The sequence below is a fragment of the Sinocyclocheilus grahami genome, unplaced genomic scaffold, assembly GCF_001515645.1.
Source record: "Sinocyclocheilus grahami isolate Dianchi unplaced genomic scaffold, SAMN03320097.WGS_v1.1 scaffold30.1, whole genome shotgun sequence".
Lineage (NCBI taxonomy): Eukaryota > Metazoa > Chordata > Actinopteri > Cypriniformes > Cyprinidae > Sinocyclocheilus > Sinocyclocheilus grahami.
In genome coordinates, this window is record NW_015505209.1 from 2109495 (window position 1) to 2120002 (window position 10508).

The window sequence follows — 10508 nt, forward strand, 5'->3', positions numbered from 1 at the left end:
AAAACAGCAAGAATGCGTTGTGAAGTGTGAGGCGAGTAAATGTCACTGTTGCATAATTCTCTCTCTGTACAGTGTTTTTATATATATATATATATATATATATATATATATATATATATATATATATATGCACATATTTTCCACTACAACTGTCATTCTGTCATTGCCAAAACCTGAAGCTTTCCTTAAAAATATTAACTTAATGTAAGTATGCATTGCAAATAAATAAATACATAAATAATATTAGTAGTAATAATAATATTTATTTAATTGCAATTATATAAAAAAATATATATATAAATAAATATTAATTAATTAATAGTTCAGCCATGAAATTCTACTTGCATTCTAATTGTTTCATTTAATTCAGTGTTCCCAGCCAATAGGATGCACATTTTAATTACCGTTTACCTAGGACATATTCAATGAATGCTATGTCTGCGCGCTATGCGGGTCCTCATTTTAGTCTAGATCTGCTACGGGGGCTCTTCCTCTCTCAGCAGCATGTTTCCTTTTCATTTTATGATTTTAGCATTTAGCAGAAGCAAGTCTACTTGCTCTGCAGCAGCATAGCACGTCTAGTCTGCCAAGACCAAACCTATGCACATTCTATTTATAGTAATAAAAATATTATAATCTATTCCCAGAGTTGTCATGACAGAAATTATATAAATAATGTATACAATTTATTTGTAAATATATTTTACATATAATTGAAATGATATATCAATATATAAACAACTTTAATTCATTAAATAAATAAGATATAATATATACATTTAATTGTCTCAATTTCATTTTGATACCAAAAAATGCTGATTGGGAAACACTGGTCCTTTTTTCATCTGTTTGAGAATCAGCAGAAAAGAAAGTGATAAAACATGGTAAAGTGGTAATGTGAAGTATTTATCAGGTGAGAAATAATAACAAAGGCAGAAACAAGAAGCAAAGCAATAATGAGGGCAAGAAAGACTGAGATTAAATCATAGGAAGATGTCAAGTGTACTGTCTGTAGTAGACTAATTCAACTACAGTATCAAACTCTTATCAGACGGTAGATCACATAAGCTTTGCTAGTTGCATGTTGTTGCACATAAATATTTGCTCTTTGCTTTGTTGCATCAAAACCAGTTTCTGTTGCTTACAATGTCATAAACAATCAACTGTAATGAAAACTTCCAGTCGCTGTGAACTGCTGTCAGTGCAAGCGCTACATAAGAGCATTGACAGGGAAGGCCATACACCAAAAAAAAAGAGAGTGAGGCCAGATGAAAGTGGGCAGGGAGTGATGAACTGAGACAGAGCCAGCGGAAAAGGGAGCTGTTAGGGCTTTCAGGTTGCTGTCCCTCCGGACCATGACGTTATCAAGAGATGAGCCTGTGATGGTTTCTCATTCCAGCCTAATGGCCAAAGGCTTCCAGATAATGAACAGGATGGACAGACTTCCAAACCTCCCTGGGTGTGCAAATTTATGAATGATTGGAATCACGGCTGAGGCACGTGGAAGGAAGTACCATGTTTGTCCTTGTCTACTTGTCCTCCTCTCCCTTGTTACAGCGTCATTCAGTTCAGATTCAGATGAGTTCCTAATGTTTCGAATACATTGACACAACACACGTTCCAACTGTGGGAATGCCAACAGCAAGCAATATGCTACTGAGTTCAAACAAAGGCAAATATCAAACTCTCTGTAGTCTAAACACAAAACCAAAAGAAAGAGAACAAGGACCAACTACGCTAAATTAAAATCTACTGCCTATCAGGGCCTGCAAACTATCTTAACTGATTTTCCTCAAAGCTGGAAACAATTTGCATGGTCTTGGGTGAGAAAAGTAATAGTGTAATACAGGCCTGATTAAGCTATTAAAGAGCTAGAGAGCGGAGTTACGTTATGTTTGAATGGAAGGGGCCCGAACACAACAAACCATAGATAAGCGGGTATTCACAAAGCGTGTACTTGTACACATACTTTGGCAGATGAGCGTTAACGTGACACACTGCAATGCTACCAGAGCGGCAGATGATTCACATTCCCTCAGTCAAAATCATGTCAATCACTCCTGCTCCCTCCCACCCTAAAAATAAGAAAAGAGGAGAAATGTTTGGGTCTTATCTGCAGGAAATAGCGTTTGAGGAAATTACACTCCTGGGCCAGAGCTTAAAAGTGATGGCCGGGCCCCTGCACTCATTACTGAGTCCCCTGACGCGCGGCCTGCCCTTGATCCTCGGCCGGACCCGACAAGGAACGCAGAAGGTAGACTGTGGAGGGCCAACAGAGCTGGGTGGCCCTTGCTCTGGGACGTGTTCAACCATCAGTGTGGTATGTCGGTATGTACTCTGGTGCTCCTGTGCCCGTTCAGGGACCATGGGTTTGTCCTCAACGCCGGACAATCGACACCCTGACCGGGGGAACTCATCTTAGGGAGATGTTAGCAAGAGAAGAAACAAAAACAATCCTTTCTGGCCATATTTCAATGGTCTAGTTGAACAATTAAATGAACAATTAAATTAATTTCTGTTCCCCATGTTTGACTTTATGTGAAAAGATAAGGATTTGTGCTCTGCAATCCCACTGCGAGTTCATTTCTGATCCAACTACATACGAGTTAAAACGTCAACGTTAAGGATGGTTAGAGTTTGAAAGCAATCATTTAATTTAATTTAACATTTACTGGTCTAAACGGCAATATCTTTGTTATTTATTTTATTTTTGTTTTACAGCTATTACAGAACATGACAAACAATTTTTAACCAAAATAAACCATCACACAAACTCATTATAATAAATGTCTGATTTAGCTTTCTTGTTTTGTAGTGTTTTATAGTGTTAAAATGAGCAGAAGGTGAAACAATTATTATCCTATACAACTATTTCCTAACATTTTTTAATTTCAAATTTTTTTTGTTGACTTTTTTGGTTTACAATAAATGCAAAATTAATAGTAAAATCATTACCAAAAACTCTTCAATGTGTATTAAAATGTATATTTAATAAAATAAAATTATAGATTCAATAAAATTTAAATTATAGATCAAGTAAAATTCCTCTCGATATAACATAAAACGTATCAATACTTCGAGATCGAGCTTCTCATTCCTAATTGCTATTTTTTTCCAGAACAAGCTGAAGTGTTTCACACAACTGAAGAGTGTCAGACTCGACATGTGATCCTTAATTGATATTTTCATGAACAGAGTCACGCATGCATATGCTGGGGCTTTCCCCATTGGTAACCATAGAGACCCAATGTCATCAGCCCAGCACATCCCATAGGGAGCTGCCGATCTATTTCCGATACTCGAGCGCTTCTCATATTCATGTATGGGACCCGATTTGTGATGGCACACAAAGCCCAGGAACACTTCACCTGAGAAAAATTACCCCACTCCCTCGCTCAGGGCACTGCACCCCGGGACAGACTTGTGGTTAATACCTGACAATTCCAGGGCAATAGAAACCTGGACTGACACTTCAAAAGCTCAAATATCAGGTTGCTGTCTTCAAAACATTCAAATGTCACACACCTTCGCTGCTCGCCCATTGTGTGGAAGATACAAGATACTACATGCTCGTGGTTGGGAGATGTGCTTTCCACGCAATCTCTTGTTTGATTCATTGACCAGAAGTTCTCACATGTTCTTCAAGTTCATTGAGAGGACTATTAATATGATAGACACCCTGGGGACCTGCACTGTATCCTTAATCCACAGAGACTCGGAAAAGGAAGTCATCGATTCTTCCCACCACTTGCTCTGGGAATGAGCGGACTCACGCTAGACAATTTATGTGGTTGGGAGAGAGGACAACAAGCAGGGCCATTGACAGTCTGGACTTGCAGAGGAGTCACCACAGTAGCCATTTCTTCTCAGAGAAAGAGCCTCCTCTCTGGGGAAGCTGACTTTGACTTTGCTTCCTAACCTCTAGAACAGTGATGGGCAAACTTGGCCCTTCCAGGCCACTTTCCTGCAGAGATTTGATCCAACCCTGATATGACTCACCTGCCTGTAGCCTTCTAGTAGTCTTGAAGACAATGATTAGCTGGTTCAGGTGTGTTTGATTAGGGTTGGAGCTAACCTCTGAAGGAAAGTGGCCTGGAAGGGCCAAGTTTGCCCACCCCTGCTCTAGAAGGACTAGAATCATCGGAGTAAGAGCACAATGGCCTTCCCATACAATGCTGCAGTAGAGGTGGAAGTTGCAGGTGAAAAGTACCATGACACTGCAAACATCAAAGTTATTTCCCTAATTTGTGGTGAGGAAGTAACTCTATATACAGTGGGGCAAAAAAGTATTTAGTCAGCCACCAATTGTGCAAGTTCTGAAATCTTGCTTGTTTGTAGGTGACCAAATACTTATTTTACCGAGGAATTTACCAATTAATTCTTTAAAAATCCTACAATGTGATTTTCTGGATTTTTTTTCTCATTTTGTCTCTCATAGTTGAGGTATACCTATGATGAAAATTACAGGCCTCTCTCATCTTTTTAAGTGGGAGAACTTGCACAATTGGTGGCTGACTAAATACTTTTTTCCCCCACTGTAACTCTATAGAGCTCTTCTAAAATTAGAATATTTTAGATAAATATATATATGAATATAATAAATAAAATATAATAAAATAAAAATTTCAAGTCAGTATTCTATTCAAATGTATTTATAGCACTGGAAATATCATGAAATTGCTAAAACTCACATGATAGGATTTTGCCTGCTAAGCCAGAGTAAATACATTGATTCTTTGTTTCCCATGATTGTGCTTCCTTTGTAAATAAATCATGAAATGCACATTTTCATGGTATATATGCTGCTTCAGTGCTCTATTTCTGCTTGGGGAAAACATTCATATAAAAAATTAAAGATAAATTAAGAATAAACCATGGATTTGAATTAGGACCACTAATTGGTGACCTCAGCTTTATTGCATAATAAACTTTAGTTTTATAAAGGTACATTTAAGACTAATTAAGTAATGAAAATTTGAAGATTAAATTGAAGGGAACCCAATAAGTCAAAATGTTATCCTTATGTAAATGTTTATAGGGAACACACAATGAGTTGTATTAGCAACATTTCCAACCAATATCTATTACTTTTTAATTAATTGTACAGAAAGAAAAAGAAAAAATAGCTAGACCATGCAGTAGAATATTTAAATAACTTTTACTGTACCTTTTGTCACACTGCAAAGAAATCACACTGTTTTTCCTCAGTATTTTGTCATCTTCTAGATACATTTCAAGATACATTTACTTGAGAAGCAAAGTGACAAGATAAGACGTCTTGTTTTCTGTCAAACTGATCAAAATGAAGAGAATTGATTATTAAAGGGGCCATCGAATGCCCATTTTCCGCAAGTAAAGTCTACAACATACTTTGGTTAAAATTTCTCAATGGTAGTGTAAAACAACACCCATTTTACCCTGTAAAAACAGCTTTTTTCACAACAAGCCGTTTCAGTGCATTTCCCTTTAAATGCTAATGAGCTTAAATGAAACTTGCTAACTAGCACATTATTAGGAAAGGCGATTTGCAGAATTCATTAAAAAAACTTAAACTCAATTTTTCTGGAGGTGAAGCGGGAACACGAATGATTCACGCGAACATAGACGCATTTTGGCAGATCGGGGGACACATTTCCTTCAAAAACAAATGTACTCCACTGCGTCTTTAGTGGATCAGATATCAGGAGTAAATGATGACTGCTATGTTCATTATTACATCCAACAACAAAACACATCAATCGCTTAGGAGTCATTCTTTGTCTACATCTGCTCCGGCGTCGAAACAATGACGGACTGATGATAGCTCACTCAGGGTGGGTCTAAGGTAAGACGGCCATGTCAATCAACAATCATGGGAGGGGCCTGGGTCTGTGTGATGTTCAAAAGGAGATGTTATTTATCTGGATTTTAAAAAAGCACTGGTGGATTTCTATCATTATAGGGTGGTTGTGTACACACTGCCAACACACATTTCAGTTCAAACAACATGTAAAAGTGAATTTTGCATCCGATGACCCCTTTAAGATACGAACAATGGGCTCAGAAATATCAACTTAATTCAAAGGGAAAACAAGTTTTCGTAGCTTATTAATAGATATTTGTTCTTGTTTTAAGCATTAAGTCATTTCATTTGGCTTCATTCTTCAAGAATTAATTCCTGTAAATATATCCTAATTTATGTATGTTTAGATATTAGGATTAGAAAACAAAAACACTGAGCATGATATTTATTTTTTGCAATGCAAGCAGCATTTAATGCAATAACTTTATGAATTCATGATTTTCTGCTCTGATTTATGAGATATTAATTTGTTGAAGAGTGAATTAAGGCTTTTTAAGACCTGCAGAAACCCTGCTTTCATTGCATAAACAAAAACGGTTAAAACATTCTTAATTTTTCTTTGATCTACCCCTTTATTTCTCTCAAAAAGTAATCCGATTATGTGTTCTACATTACATGTACCACATTTGCCACCAACCACAGAACAGTTTGTGCCTTTAACAAACTACATTTAAATTAGCAGATACACTGGTTTTATCCTGAAAACCACATCAGGAGCCATACTGACCAGAATGTCATTTCTGTATCAGCATTTTTGTGAGTTTAGTTTGAACACGGATGAAAATACTGCACAGCCAGAGTCTTCCTCTGCTAGTCTGCACTGAAAAACCTGTGTGGCTCTGCACTGATCAGTGTAAACCACTGCATCTAAACAGGGTTACCACACAGGAACTGTGTGCACGTGCTCGCGTATACGTCCACACACTCCAGAAGAAAATGGAACAGAGCTGATGGCCAGCGGTGAGGACCGAGGCATGTTCCCAACTGCTGGATGAAAAGAGAAAGTTCATGTGTCGACACACATACACAAACAGACACACACACACAGTTGCTGTGGAGGATGCTGGTGGTATGCTGAAGCAGAACTTCACATGTGTGTGTGCCTGTGTGTGTGAGAGAGCAGCAGCAGTTGCTCCGGCGATGTGGATGTGCCGTGCAGAAGTTCTCCCTCAGTTAGCCGGCTGTGGTGATCTGGTGCAGACGGTGCAACACGCAGGCAGATGTTTCCTTCATTGGGTCATTGTGCACCGCCAAACAGGGCGCTGTAAAACAATGTGTGCACGAGCTTGTATGTGTTTTCTATACGTTTGTCTTGCATCAAGTTATCAAATCAGCAGTACACGTCCAACCAGACTCATGGGATTGCACAAGTCAATATTGTCCTGTCAAAACTCCACATGCCACTTAAACAATAAAAACAGCAGTGAAAATGTTTGATAACAAAGGGTTTTGATTTGATCAATATGTTTCCATCACCCTGTTTTTATGCGCATTTTGAAGCATCTAATCAGTAAGGAGTAACAGAAACACCAAATTTCAAAAAAATAAATTTGCTTGCTTGAGGTGGTTTTTGACTTGTATGACAAAGGGTTAATGCAAATAATAGCGCATTTGCTGAATAAATTCATCCATGTGCATCAAAAAAGTCCTGCGCTATAGGACAACACAACCTGACTAGCAGACCGATCTTGTTGCACAGCATCTGAAATGTTGTTATGGTCATCCTAAAATACCCAATCAAAGTCTGTCATCGAAGTATTTCTGTAGGCCTATAATTACCTCCTAGAACAACACATGCCACCCAACCAATAAAATTACTTATGTAAATGTTTGATAACAAAGAGTTTTTGATTTGATCAATACCTATGTTTCCATAACCCTGTTTTTATGCGCATTTTGAAGTATCGCATCAGAATTGTATGATGGAAACGCCAAATGTCAGAAACAAACTCGTAAACGTTTTTAACACTTGCTTGAGGTGGTTTTTGACTTGTGCGAAAAAGGGTTAATGCAAATGCTAGGAGATGGAAACGCATTTGCTGAATAAAGTCCATCAAAAAAGTAATGTGACTTTGCGCCATGGGATGGCATAACCTGACTAGCAGACCGATCTTGTTGCACAGCATCTGAAATGTTGTTATGGTCATTCTAAAATGCCTGAGCAAGGCTTTCTGTATAATTGCATAATATCACGACTGCTTTCCTAAACAGGAGCATTCACCTCCGAAAGCAGTTGTGTTTCGTCTGCTCGCTCTGAGGTGCAAGTCATTACATATGTATTATTATTATATTATTATATTATATTCAGTGGCTTCTCCTACTTTTCTTTGTGATATTTAGAGCCAGTTTATCAGGAAGTGACGATTTTGTTCTCTTTGACTCGTTGGATGGAAACGATGCATATTCGCAAATGTTTTATGTGATATTACAATTTTGTGCACAAGTTAAATTCGCAACTTTGGATGGAAAAATTATCATCATGGCAGTATTTAAATGACTCTCATTCAGAAAATGATGGACAAGACAGTTTTCACAATTTCGTTTTTGTAAAATGTTGATGCATGTTTAAATTTATATATACATTTTTTGATTTTGCACTTTCTTTGGAACTAGATCAGATTTTCGCCAACTAAAATTAGATGCCATTTTAGAGTAAAATCGATTAATTAATAAATATGATATAATGAAATACTGACATACATTTTTTACTCTTCAAAAGAAAAATTATATGACTAAGACAAAAACTATAAAAAATTTACACAGTACCAATCCAAAAATACACTTATGTTAAACACAAGACTGTCATAATAAAATGGCTACTATGTTTCAACCAATCCTAAAAACCAAAAGAAGTTGGAATACATTTGTGCCAAACTTTTAAAAAAAAGATCAGTTTGCTTTGCACACTAATGAGTGTTGCTAATTACTGCAGGTGCACATCCTTGAACTCAGATATGATTCAACATGGTGGCAAAAACTCTTTTAAACAGGATGGTGCAATAATATCAGAGTTTATTACCTGGGTTAATCTTGTGGAACACTTGGAAAATTTCAACCAAGAAAAAATGCAGCTGGATCTCAAAATATCCCATATACCGTTTTAAACCCTGTAGGGAAATCACGCCAACCCTATGAAGAACCTGCCATTTTCTCTAGCGTATTTAATGGAAGAGGAAGTGATATAGGCTGGTCTCCAAATCTGACATTTAAAGCAATACCAGCAATGGCACAAAATCTAATGAGACAGATGGGTCCAATAAGCGGGAGATTGGGTGGCATGTCTGAACCGCAGGGAGAACTGACCACAAGGAACGACGCGCTAAAGCGTTCCAGGAGAACGTGTAGCCGGGGTGGAGAGGGGTTTTAGAAACTGTGGCTCCAGCACAGAGCTCAACTGGAGCACAGCTGCAGCCGACAGCTGCACAGACCCGATCCCAGGAACTGAAAAGAGTGCAAGTGCAAATGTTCAAGTCAAAAGTGTCAAGTCATTCTCACCAGAGGTTTCTCTTTTAAATGACACACATGCACACACATTCGCACATGCACACACACTCCGTTCTACTAGCTTTATAAATATTAAGAGACATTTATACTCCAAATTCACCAAAAGACAACTATAACGTGTTTATTCCCTACATGCATCAATATAAATAGCTGTTTTGCTTTACTTTAAAACTGTAGCTTGTCACACTATAACCACTGCTTGTTGGAAAAAATAGCTTGTTACTGTAAAATGAGCTACTGTCATGCATGTAAGCTACTTCTAGTTAGCGACTTCTCAACGCTGTCTTTAAGCAAAGACACACAACTTCAGAGTTATAATGTGAACTCCTGGATTGGCAGATTAAAGCGGCACCATCTTTAGTACAATCCAAACAAGTGACTCCAGTCCAAGCAAGAGTTTATATGTTCTCATTGGCATCCAGACAGAGGAACTGGCAAAGCGCTTTAAGCCATATGTTCCACTGTTCATAATTACCTCTGTCTATACTGAATTTATTTCATAAGGTTACAGACAACCTCCGCTTCAGGATTTACAGTGAATTATTGCATATGAAAAGAGGCAAGAGTAAATGAAAGGAGGTTTAGTAATGAATGGGATTTATAAATAGCATGGAAATCCCTCATGAGAACATTTACAGGAATTCAACTGTAATTCAGGTTTCAGTGGTTCAGCATGTTTAAGTATCAGATCATTTGTGATACCGAGAATCTTCACTGCTGTTGCTATTGGTACGATGGTTGGCCAATGTCTAGGTCAGAGTCTAAAGGTCTGAGTTAAAAATGAAAATAAAAAAGGAAATAGTTTCCTCATAAAGTCAGATGTCAGATAAATAATAAAAACTGTATATACAGTAGTGGTCAGAAATATTGGCACCCTTGGTAAATATGATCAAAGAAGGCTGTGAAAATAAATCTGCATTGTTAATCATTTTGATCTTTTATTTAAAAAATTCACATACAGTATCTCACAGAGTACACCCCTCACATTTTTGTAAATATTTTATTATATCTTTTCATGTGACAACACTGAAGAAATGACACTTTGCTACAATGTAAAGTAGTGAGTGTACAGCTTGTATAACAGTGTAAATTTGCTGTCCCCTCAAAATAACTCAACACACAGCCATTAATGTCTAAACCGCTGGCCACAAAAGTGAGTACA

The 10508-nt window shown here is 37.4% G+C and overlaps 1 long non-coding RNA gene across 1 annotated transcript in view; it reads right to left on the minus strand.

Annotated features, from left to right (window-relative positions):
- Positions 1–6415: 6415 nt before the first annotated feature.
- LOC107572678 (uncharacterized) overlaps positions 6416–10508 on the minus strand; it is a 122990-nt gene continuing 118897 nt past the window's right edge. The window contains exon 3 of the long non-coding RNA XR_001607383.1: positions 6416–7104. This is a non-coding gene — a long non-coding RNA (uncharacterized lncRNA). The remainder of the gene's footprint in view (positions 7105–10508) is intronic.